General features: G+C 41.2%; 1 protein-coding gene across 2 annotated transcripts in view; it reads left to right on the forward strand.

Moving 5' to 3' along the window:
* Positions 1-2824: 2824 nt before the first annotated feature.
* The window catches only part of slc7a14a (solute carrier family 7 member 14a), a 36680-nt gene continuing 26744 nt past the window's right edge, over positions 2825-12760 (forward strand). Inside the window, exon 1 of one of the 2 annotated variants that reach the window (XM_074660746.1) lies at positions 2825-3640. The gene's annotated coding sequence lies outside the window, so the exon portion shown is untranslated. Of the gene's footprint in view, positions 3641-11268; positions 11288-12760 lie in introns of those variants that run through there. The other variant, XM_074660748.1, reaches the window with a different exon arrangement.

Raw genomic sequence — 12760 nt, forward strand, 5'->3', positions numbered from 1 at the left:
GAAAATGTTGCCTCCAGCCAGCGGACAACTCCGGGGTCTGAGAAGTGAAGCCAATGCGGAAGTGCCTTAAACTTGCATTCTTTCTAACTGCCAGCAGGGGGCGACTTCTCTGGTTGCAAAAAGAAGTTTGATTGTATAGAAGTCTATTAGAAAATGACCCTACTTCTCACTTGATTTATTACCTCAGTAAACATTGTAAACATGAGTTTATGGTCTCAATTGCTAGTTTCAAGTCTTCTTCAATACAGCATGATGTTCGTTTAGTACATTATGGTCCCATTTAGACTCAAATAGCTTGTGATTGACAGGACGCTACCAAAGTGCTGTCTGGTCTGGGAGTTGTCTGTGTTTTCGTCTTAGAACATTAACCCTTTCACAGTGTGTTTTCAGTTCATGAAAGATAATTTTAACATTTTGGTCGCCTAAAATGTCAACGTTCGGTTGTACTTAGCTTCACCCTCTTGTGTCACTTCTGGTTGCAAAAAACCAAGATGACGACGGTCAAAAACCAAGATGGCGATGGCCAAAATGCCGAAACCAATGGGGGACGTCACGGTGACTATGTCCACTTCTTATATACAGTCTATGGCAATAGCCCTACTGCAATGGACATATGAAAGCAAGAGGTTGGATTTGATAAAATGCCTCTGAATTGTCTACCGTCTACCTCTATGCTGGATTAAAGGCACAGTCTGTCAGAGCGAATACATGAACACATAAAGCACTGCATTGAAACCACACAGATGAAAATGTGTGTGGTGTCACAATGCAGCTGACATAAATACTATCTATGGCAAATAACATGGCCATCTGCTGAATATTTGATCAGACACCAGCACAGGCTTAATAATTTAGCGGACTCTCTCTGCCTGGAAATGAATGGTGGACTGTAGGGATGCATTCCCCCCATTGTGATATTAAACACCAATCTTGTTCCAAGACCCCCTTAAGTCATTGGATCTGTGGAAAATGTCACATGCCTAGAAAATGCCCAATAGCTGTCTAAATCTGACATCATTATGTTTGACAGACATGTCCTGTGTGACCTATAGTACCATCCACTTTACAGTGGTGAGGATGATTTGTAGCTGCAGCTTTGTGTGGCATCCCAACCTATTGATCTGCAACATGACTGTAAAGCAATTACCAGACAAATTATATGGAGAGGTGGGAGAATAACACATCGAGAGAAACGGTAAAAGAGCAAAGTGTGGTTCGCCACTCACCTTAACCGCTAAGGTGACTGAGGACAAACCACAAAGCTTGTTAACATAAATCGTTTTGTTGTTTTTTGTGTATTTACAACAAGGGTGAGGATGATTAAACCCCGTTTTTTCTCTCACGTTAAGCCTATGTGAAATCCTTTTTAAAAATTGTTATCATAATAGCTTATATTTCTCCAATTAGACCGTTGTCAGGCTATTAAATAGGCGTTATCCGTCACTATATCTACCATAGATGTAGGTCAATAGGGGCCTACTACACCCACTCGTAGCTTTTATCATCTATAGAGTGCTACAGGAACACTTTTGAAGCCTTTATGTGTCTTAAAAAAGGCGGTTGCCTCTACTAAAGGTCATCATGCCGATTCGTCCGTCTTTACAGCCTCGTTGTGTATACTTGTGTTCATGTGACCGTGGTGTAGTTGGTTTATTGCCTAACATTAGCTTTTTACTTCTGGCGATTGCTTTCACGGCTCAAAGATAAAAAAAATGGTGCTCATTTGTGAAGATTATTTTACGTGACAAAACGTGTAAGTATCATAAGTATTTCCTGCAATAATCCAAAACCCGATAGTAAAATCCCTTTGGCTTTTTGTCGAGGGAACCCAGAGCGGTGCTAACTTCCCGGTTGGCCTACAAAAATACGTCATCCTTGGAGCACTCTATTCACGCAGTAGACCACTGAAAGAAAGTATAGCAGAAGACGACAGCGACGTCTAGCGTCTGTATTAATTATGACAGGAGCAGAAGACCTCTAGTGACAGTTGTAATTATGATAGGAGCAGAAGCGGAAGTCAGGCGCTGTATACAGTATAGGCAGCATGAAACATATGGGGTGGAGGTCGGGGGCTATGGATGGGACACACAGGGTCACCCAGGACACCGGGATCCACATCCCATGTGAAACCAACAATGTGTAGTTGTCTTTTGGGTTCACAACTGTTAAGTTTCACTTTCTCTTTTGAAACGTAGTTATTTTAAGCCAAAATACAATGTTTTCCCCTATACTCAAAGAAGTGGTTTTGTTGGCCGAAACCTAAAGAAGTTGTAGTTTTGCTTCCTAAACCTAAAGAAGTTGTAGTTTTACTTCCTAAACCTAAATAAGTTGTAGTTTTGTTGCCTAAACCTAAAGAAGTTGTAGTTTTACTTCCTTAACCTAAAGAAGTTGTAGTTTTGCTTCCTAAACCTAAATAAGTTGTAGTTTTGTTGCCTAAACCTAAAGAAGCATTTTCATTTGTGTTCAAAACATAACGTTTTATTCAGTTTTACAATGAGTAAGAATGTGTTGCTTTTAAGTTTCGCTTCCACTTTTACAACGTAGTAGGCCCCTACTGACCCACATCTATGGGGCTTATATAGCAACTGATAACACCTATCTAATGGCCTGATAACGGTTGAATTGGGTGTTATTTGGCACAAACAATTGTTTATTTTGTTCTTTCACTGAATTACATCCCTTCTGTAAAGTATAGGCATTTATTAATATACAGTACATTTTGTTCAATTCAATGTTAGATGGGTATGACATAACATAATAAAACTGCATGAATCAGTAAGCTAGTAAAAAATAAGTACGGTGGACCATCATATAAAGAGAACATGATCGGGGCAGTGCTAATCCTCCTGTGATGGTTGGATCAGTGGAAATCACAGGGGGGGCTGGGCTGGAACAACTCCGTCTGGTCAGCTCGGTGTCTCCTCGGTCGGTCGAGGGGCGATCAGGAAATAAACCGGATGATAATTCACCATGTCGACGGTCACATGTCGTGCAGCGGGCTCCTGAATGATTTAAAGCTTTTTACATCATCAGCCTCACCCTCCTCCCTCTCCTCCTCCTCCTCCTCCCTCCTCCCTCCCTCGCGCTGTCTCCAGCTGATGCAGCGCGCAGCCCGGAGATGCTGCTGCTGATGCTGATGCTGCGCCTGCTGCATGGTGACCGACTGCAGCATCCCGACATGGGCATCCTTTAATCCGGCCGTGCCACAGTGAGTGTTTTTTCCACCACTTTTCTCTCTCCCTCTCATCATCCCCTTCTTTATCTCCAACTAGATCACCCCTCAGTAACTCCCATATCACTCCTCCTCCTCCCCCTTTTTTATTGTTGTCTTCCTTTGTGCAGTTTTTTTCATGAGCGATGGCGCATTACGTGCGTGCTCGTAGAGGTGATGCTGGACGGAAATGTCGGTCCCTTCCTGTATGCGCATGCAGCTCACCTTTAATAACGGTGTGCGTCTTTGCGTGAGAGAGAGAGAGATAGAAGGAAAGAAAGAGAGAGTTTTAGGGCGGGTGTCTCTTCTCCCATCGGGACTATAGAGAGAGCTGCAGCAGCAGGCTCCGTTTGGAGGGTCGAGGAGAGTACAGGAAGGAAGACTCCACTCAAAAGAGGGTGGGACGCTTTAATTAAGTGATTTTTGCAGGTGAGAGCATGTGCTTGTTATGGATTGTGTGTGTTTTAGGTGTGTCAGAAACAAAGATGGTGAAACGTATTGTCTTTATGCTGTGGAAAGGAGAGGAAAAAGAGAGATGGAGAGGTATAGAGTTGTCCGGATGATACTCTATAAAGGTGTATGGTGTAATATGATCATGAAATAAGCTTTTTTCAAAAGAAATATTTTAAATGAATCCCAGCCTTGTCTGCCTCTTTGTTGTCTTATCTATTCATCTATTGCCCCACACAAACAGTGAGGCAACACACTGTGCTGCTGCTGCTGGATGCATGTGTGTGTGTGTGTGTGTCTGTGTGAGGACAAGAGCACTCAAACACTGAAAGCCTCAAGCTGTGGAACTGGGCTAATCCCTAATGACATGGCCATCTCTCTCTCTCTTTCTCTATCTCTCCATCTCTCTATCTATCTATCTATCTACCATAAGGTCTTGTCTCTCTTTTTCCCCCTCCCTCCTTACTTCTTTTTTCCTCATCCCTCTCACACTCAGTTGTGATGACGTGCTGTCCGTGGTGCTGAAAACAGTCATCACTAAGATCGCTTTGCTATTATACGCTCAAACTCAATGGCCCTGTCAGAGCTCAACAGGTGCCTATTACTTACCAGAAGAGACAGCCGCACAGACATAAAGAAAAGTTGGTTGCAATTTTTAATTCAGTGACTTTTAGATGGAGGTTGTGATTGGGGGTTTGTTTGAAAATGACATAATCATCATTACACGGAAAGGGATTGTATCGTCAACATAGAATTTTGATAGCTTCAAATTAAAATGTGATTGAAATTCAGGTCCTCGGCTTGGTCAATTTTTAATGGCATTTTTTTAAATTTAGGTAATACTAATCATAATATAGAACATGATTGTTGCTTTAGATTTTGAAAATACACCAAACAACCTATTTTGAGCCACAATCCTCTGTTCAGCAGAAAGGGTCAAAGGTCAAGGCGCAATGTTATGATGAAGTAGTAAGTCCCAATTGTACGCGTACTGCATGCAGCAGTACAGTAAGGGCAGCTACAGTATGTACTAAAGGTTAAAAAAATATTTCGAAGTACTCACAGTTCTTGCCAGAAGAATGGATCCCAAACAGGAAGAAAAAAAACAGGATGATGAAGATGATGATGATGTGGAGGGTGAAAACAAATAAGAAGTAGAACCAGACGATTACATAACTGACCAATTTAGCAACTGAAGTTTGTCTTCCTGCACATCCCTCTCTCTCTCTCTCTCACACACACACACACACACACACACACACACACACACACACACACACACATACACACACACACACACACACACACACACACACACACACACACACACACACACACACACACACACATACATACATATACCCCGCAGACATGCAGGTCAGAGGACTCAGAGTCACATGAAGGGCCTCACCACTGGAGCAACCTGAGGTGCAGTGACTTGTTCCTTGCTCGAGGGCACTTCAGCAGTGACAGTGGACACAAATAGCATGACTGCCTTTTCACCATAGCATTAAAGTAACAGTTGTTGTAGTTGTTCAGTGTTTGGTTGAGTTTCTGAATAAACAGCAAAAGATACAACTTCACATTTTGTTAGGTAGAGATAATGGAGAGAGGACAGGGAGTGAAGTAGAAATATGCGACAAACGTCCCCAGCTGGGTTTACCACAATTGCCCAGTGTTGCAGTTTAACATTTTTTAAAATGTCACACAGTACCTTACAATCCACTCTTTATAGCTAGCCTATGTAACTTTTGCTGAACAGTGGACACTTTGGTTACAAGTAATAATTACGGAATAATGACAAATGCTCAAATTTAGCCTGACAGTAACACAAATAGAGATGGGTTAAAAAAGTACACAAACTGACATTTTAAACATCTAATCTTCTAAACATTAGCCACCATAAGCCAACTGGTCATACCAGACCAAGTAACGCTGTAGAAACAAAATAATGAGAGGACTATTTGTTCTACCAAAAGTCACATAGTCTCACTTTATACCTACAATAACTGTTGGTTTTTTTGGTCACTTGGAGGCAGCGGAAACCATTTGCAAACACAGTACTGACACATCATCACCTTGTAGATTGACATGATGAACTTGTTTTAAACGTCCAGCAGTCACAGAGCAACATTAGCATTCATTTGGAGTTGTGCTGGTGTCCACCTGATGAATTGTCCACACCATTGAATTGTATGATTCAATAAACCTCATATTGATTTTGATGTAAATCCAATATTCACTCTCTTTTAGCTCTGTTTGTAGCTCTGTTTTTTGGTTTTCTACCAACTCCTGAGGGAAATATCTGTCTCTTTAGCTGCTAATTGTGCCACTATGTCCACCAACTAGTCGCTAACTGTGTCTGACTGCTGTTTGGTGTTGAGCAGGTGGTGTGCTGAGGGTTTGTAGAGCTTTTTCACTGAAAACAGCTGCCTGCTTCGGCCTGAAAATCATACGAGAGCAGTGAGAGTGAACCAAAACAGTCAATTTCAAGCCGGACGGCTAAACAATGAGATGAAACTCACTATAAAGCCAAAGTGATGATTCTCTTTAGGTCCAACACTATGTGACATTGCTTTCGCATTCTCATTTGATACATTATTACTATTAAATTGTCGATTATAGTCACGTTAGATTTAAGTCACAAGCCAAAACAATGAAGAGAAAGCTCAAAAATACACAGTCACTGTGTAATTGAAGGGTTTATGAAGTGCTACTGGTCTATCATTCATCTTTATTAGATGGATGATGAGTGTATGTGTGTGTGTGTGTAATAGATACAAGACAGACACTAAAGAGTATTGATGCTTCTTTGAGAGATGGTAATCTTTATGTGCCTCAGAAGAATGGAAGAATCCCGCATGAAAGATTTCTTTATGGCAGATAAATACTTAGAGGTGCTAAATACAAGATCGGGAACATTTCTATTGCAACACATCCGGGACGTCGGTCGGGACAGCGTTATCAGCTGTAATCGACGTTTAGCTAGCCAGTGGGGCACGCTCACATGCACTAACATGCATTAAAATGCACACGTGGGCGGCTCGGCCATTTCAACAAAGCGCGGAGAAGCTCGGATTACAGCAAACACAGACGGAGAGCGACTTCATTCTCTGCTCACGTAGACATTACTCCTCTATGTCTTCGCATAGCAAATAGTTGTTTGCTGCTATATTAATACGTTAAGAGAACCTTTAACATTTATAGACGTCAAAGTACACTCTTATTATACAATATAGGTGTGACTCATGCAGTATAAGGACACACACGCACAACAATAAGCCATTATATTTATGAATGGCTGGCTGGCCCCCACCGCCCTTTCTCCATCAGATGCTGCTCAGCACTGACGTCAGTGAACCTGCCTGCGCATAAAGGCTAATATAATCAGGACCTCACACACACACGGAGACACACATTTCATCCTTTCCTTTGTGTCTGTCAGCAGCGCACACACACACGCACACACACACACACACACACACACACACACACCTCTGGTTATGGGCTCAACAGGAGCTAAAGAGAGAAAAAATAGAAGAAGAGAAAACGAACAGAGACAGATAGAAAGAGACTGGAGAGCCAGTGTGTGTGTGGGAGGTGGGTGGGGGGGCTGCCTTGATCATTATCATTACAATGTAATCCGATCACTGTTATAAATGTGTGACTGTGGTTTCTTCCCTGCAGGTTTATTAGTAGTTTATCTCTTCTCTGCTTTTTTTTACCTCCATCTCTTGTAGTTGTGAGCACTTAAAGATGTTCACTTTATTATACTGATAGTCGGGGTATGTCATAATCTTTGAGCTGCCGTGTCTAAGACACACACAAATCTTCCTAAAGAGCAGATGATTATGATGGATCTTAGGTTAATACCTGGAATGTGTTTGTTCTCTTGCCTTCTACTACGCAGTTTGTATAAAAAGTGCATGTTTACCTTCATTTTCAATAGTCATAGGCTCCCATCATTATAACAACCATTAATATAGGAGATAGAGACATTCTGTTGCATTGACAACACACAGTCAATCAATTTCCAGATGCACAAAGTAGTTCCAGTAGTAAAATTGATTGAGAGGAAATCATTGCATGTCTCTGAGGCTTTGTCCCAATTATCCCCCCTAATAGGCCTCCTTCCCCTCATTTCAGTGTTACCCTAGAGTGGCCTTCAAAAAAGACAGCTACGAGAGGTCGTGGAAAACTAAGCCGGTATTTACCTCTTCTTCACCTCCTCCAGAACTCATATCGCACAAACCCTCCAGACATGTAGCATTCAGCATGATGTATTACTTTTGTCGAGGCACCAGTAAAAGCTGAAATACAGGAGGCAACAAAGCTTTTAGTAACACAGGCATTAGGAAATTCAAACCGCGGTAAAATGCATAAATGGTCAATCAGTGTGACAGGAGAAGAAATTACACTGGTATTATCCTTTCTTGTAAAGTTGATTGTGAAACTTAATCACTAGTTAAAAGCTCATAAAACCATTACTGCTTACTGTAATTTCACTGAGACAAAATATTTTTTTTGGATTCTGTTTTTGCTCCACTTTTATGTTTTTTAAAACTAAGAATTGTATTAGTTTCTTCTAGGGCTATCAATCGATTAAAATATTTAATCGTGATTAATAACATGATTGTCCATAGTTAATCGCAATTGATTGCGACATATTCGCACATTTTTCATCTGTTCAAAATGTACCTTAAAGGGAGATTTTTCAATTATTTATTACTCTTATCAACATGGGAGTGGGCAAATATGCTTTCTTTATGCAAACGTATGTATATATTTATTATTGGAAATCAGTTAACAAGACAAAACAATGACACATAGTGTCCAGAAACCCTCACAGGTACTGCATTTAGCGTAAAAATATGCTCAAATCATAACATAGAAAACTTAAGCACAACAGGCAACAACAGCTGTCAGTGTGTCAGTGTGCTGACTTGACTATGAGTTGCCCAAAACTGCATGTGATTATCATAAAGTGGGCATGTCTGTAAAGGGGAGACTCGTGGGTACCCATAGAACCCATTTTCATTCACATATCTTGAGGTCAGAGGTCAAGGAACTCCTTTGAAAATGGCCATGCCAGTTTTTCCTCACCAAAATGTAGTGTAAGTTAGGAGCGTTATTTAGCCTCCTTTGCGACGAGCTAGTTTGACATGGCTGGTACCAATGGATTCCTTAGGTTTTCTAGTTTCATATGATGCCAGTTTACCTAAAACTGAGCCTGCTACAACCTTCAATATCACAAGTTGCGTTAACATATTATTATCGTGTTGACTTTGACAGCCCTAGTTTCTTCAAAAGAGTGGACAGAATACACAGTTACATCTTGCAAATCTGCAGCTTGCACATGTAATCGACAGTAGTTACTATGATGTCCTCCTTTTCCACAAAACAAGGCATCTAGGATAACATATTTGTACTTTTACTAATAAAAAAAGAACAAGTACTTCAAACTAATTGTACATTTGGATCCACATTTGATGTCTTTACAAAATAACTTCCTTAGATTGCCATTGTGAGTGATACAAATATGAAAGAAAAAGATTCTGATATCAGCGCAGATAGGCTCAAAGTGTTCTCACAACATGCTTTATTCACAAGATTCATACGTACCTACGTCAGTCCCGACATTATTGACGGTCAGACTACAAAATATGTCTGCATAGATAAACTGATAAAAATGCTCACCAAACTATCTTTCACACCCTTGGAGAGAAAAAAAAGCAGAGGCTCGTGGTCTTCATGTTGGTGCGCGCTATATCAGAGGTCAAAGTTGTAGTTGGATCGAAAAACTTGTAGGTGGACAAACACTGGAGTTCAGGGAAAGTATCTACAGTATTTGGTTGCCATGGTGAAGTGTAAAGCGCTCCAAGGCCAGCCTCTGAGAAGAGACAGAGAACAATAAAAAAGTCAGATAGTGAAGGGGAGGAAATACACTTGAGAATGTAGAGAGGGTAACAGGTGAAGGTGGAATCGATGAAAGGAAAAGGACCATCTATTGTCAGCGGACTGTTTGAACATAGTGAGGAGTGCACACAACGGGGACTACACTCATCTGCTGGCAAGCAAGCGGTATATAAGCTGACAAACAAGTCCCTGAGCTGACTGAGAGGATAGAGACGAAGAAACCAGAGAGGAAGTGGCGAGGTTGGAGAGAGTGACGGCAGAGAGACAGATTCTCTTGTGGCTCTAATGGTCTCTGACGGATGCATTTTTCTCGAGTCAGTGTAAACCGAAGACAGATGGATAGGCATAGTGATTTCTCGATCCTAAAAGACCGGCCAAATAAACGTTTTTATGCAGGGATGCTATAAAGAAAGCGGAAAGGATGGGGATTAGCAAATCGGATCGATAGAGACAAAACTGTGGGGGGAAATGTCTTTTGGAAACCACTGGTAATATTTCCTTTCTCCATTATCTCTGAGTGTCACCAATATTTCATGGTATTGGAGCTCCGCGTCGAAGAATTAGTCAGCAGGATATCAATGGGCCAGTTTCAGGGCTAGGTTTTAAGCCTTCTGTTAGAGAATAAAGTGCTGCAGGGATGACGTATGTTTGTAGGCCAACCACGAAGTTAGCATCGACCTGGTTCTTTCAACAAAAAGCCAATGGGATGTTTCCATTGGCTTTTGGATTATTGCAGAAAATAAGCTCTGTGGCAAACACACATTTATGATACTTACACGTTTCGCTACGTCAAATAATCTCCACAAATGAACACCAGTTTTATGATTTTTGAAGTGTGAATGCAATCGACAGAAGTAAAAAACGTTAAGCTATAAACAAACTACACCACGGTTGCATGAATGCGCGTGTACGCTACGGGGCTGTAAAGGCGGACGAGTCGGCGTGGTGACGTTTAGTAGTCTCATTTAGCCGTTTTTTATCAACCACCTTTTTTAACACACATAAAGGCTTCAAAATTCACAAGTGGGATATTTACTGATGTATTTTATGTCGTAGAACAAAACGTTAAAATGTTTGTGTTAACCACAGACCTTATTTCAGACATCTAACGACCCATTCCAGACTTCCAGACGAGGGACCCGGAAGTGCTAAAATGCTAACTCATTTCCGGGTTTTAGGACTCAATCCTGTAGCACTCTATATAGAAAGCTTGCTCAGATACTAAAGAAGGACAACACAGACCACAGAAAGGGTGGAGATTAGCGAATCAGATCGATAGAGACAATACTGTAGGGGGGAAATGTCTTTTGGCAACCACTGGCAATATTTCCTTTCTCCATTGGAGCTCCTCGTCGAAGAATTAGTCAGCAGGATGTCAGTGAGCCATTTTTAGGGCCAGATTAGCTTCTTTTACACTATATGTCTGCAATTGAGGTGTATACTCGGGCATCAAATTAGTTGGGGTTTATTCTCTGAGTGTGAGATGACCCTGTTGTTTTTTAGAACTCAAGGCCACACAGACAGAGATATCATGGACATGGCTGGTTAGCCAGGGAGCCGAAGGGAGTGACGCTGTTGTTTTTTATTTATCTTGCAGTCTAGAGCCAGGCCCAGTGCGCTTTAAGCTTCGGGCTCCCACTGTGTTGCATTAGGGCAAGATAGATGGGGATGAGGCAGGCCAAATTGGGAGTGAACCGGGCCGGCTTACAGGTCAGTCATGCAGAGCAATTTGTCTTTAGCCTGGCACCAACACCTTCCACCTTGGAAACTTCTGACAGATAGGGATGATGATACACCTTCTCACTGCAATATATCTTCTCTCTGTTTACTTATTTCTTATCAATCTAGAGTACACATCAACATGTTTGAGCTTAATGGTGAATCAGAGTCATTAGTAAACCAGAATATGAGCCAGATTTGAATTTGAGTGAACTGGTCAGACAGCCAACGGAGTGAAGCGGAGGGACATCCCTGTTTGTGTTTGCCTATTACCAGTTCCAATAGTGTCGATCAACACATTGCTCTAAATGGTTAGGGATGACATGCTGGATAGTATCAGTGGTCGGTCATTAGTTTGTTTATACCAAATGTAGACTTTGTAGGACAGATTTCTGTTTTCCTGGCTGCTTTAAGGTAGTCCATGTTCCAACGCCACTCAACAGTCTGCTGGCATTTTCTCAGTTCAGTACACTCACAAGACCAGGAGGCAAGGAGAATAGTGAATGAATTTCATGAATTTATTTGAATATTTTACATCAGAACAACATGGCAGGTGATTCTTAACCAAGATTTACATCATGACCTGATGGTTTACTCTTATTTGCACAACGCTGCAGGATATAACACGATAAAAAGCTTGTTTCAATCCAAAATGTTTACTGCATTGCTCCTAGACTTTTTATATACACGTTTTTACTTCACAACCTTTCAGCGCTATCTCTTGTCATAAATGAAATGTGTGTTTGTGTGTGTATCTGTATTCTACTAGTAAAAGAAAAAACAATAGCAAATATAAACAGGATCTTAACATCGTCCACTTACAAAAATATACATAAACCTATTGTATTAACTTCTGTGACATCAGAACAGCATAAAACGAACACAAACATGCGCTTAACTGGCTTATATACTATGTAAACTAAAGTTAAACAAACTCACCATTTACTGGTTTAGCCATGGATGTAGAATAAGAACTGGACACCGCTCAGCCTTGCGTCCAATTTTCCAGTGGCCACTCGCAGTATTGCAGCTAAAAATCCCCCTGTGACCCAAAAAGCATTTTCCCAATAGACCACCATAATAAAAGAGATGTCTTTAAAACTGTTGATAGGACAACTCAAACTGCAAACAAGGTCGATTCTGACTCTTTCTATTTTGAATTTTTGATCATGGGAGGTTTTATATTTGTAAAACTTTCCTCAAGCCGAGAAAAGCGATTTAAACATCCGTGACATCATCGCAATGTAAAGTCCACTAGCCGAGCGGGAGAAGCACTACTGTGCATATTCAGTGGGCCGCATAACCCCGAAAGTAAACCCGGAAGCCAGAAAACTTGTATGCGCCAGGTGAGCAATTCAGTATCCAGTTCTTATACATCCATGGGTTTAATGGTACCTTGCAATTGATGTACATCTTCCTGGTTTACTCTTAGACGGATGGATTTGCATCCCCACTAGCCTCATC

The sequence above is a fragment of the Sebastes fasciatus genome, chromosome 15 (genome assembly GCF_043250625.1).
Source record: "Sebastes fasciatus isolate fSebFas1 chromosome 15, fSebFas1.pri, whole genome shotgun sequence".
Classification (NCBI taxonomy): Eukaryota; Metazoa; Chordata; class Actinopteri; order Perciformes; family Sebastidae; genus Sebastes; species Sebastes fasciatus.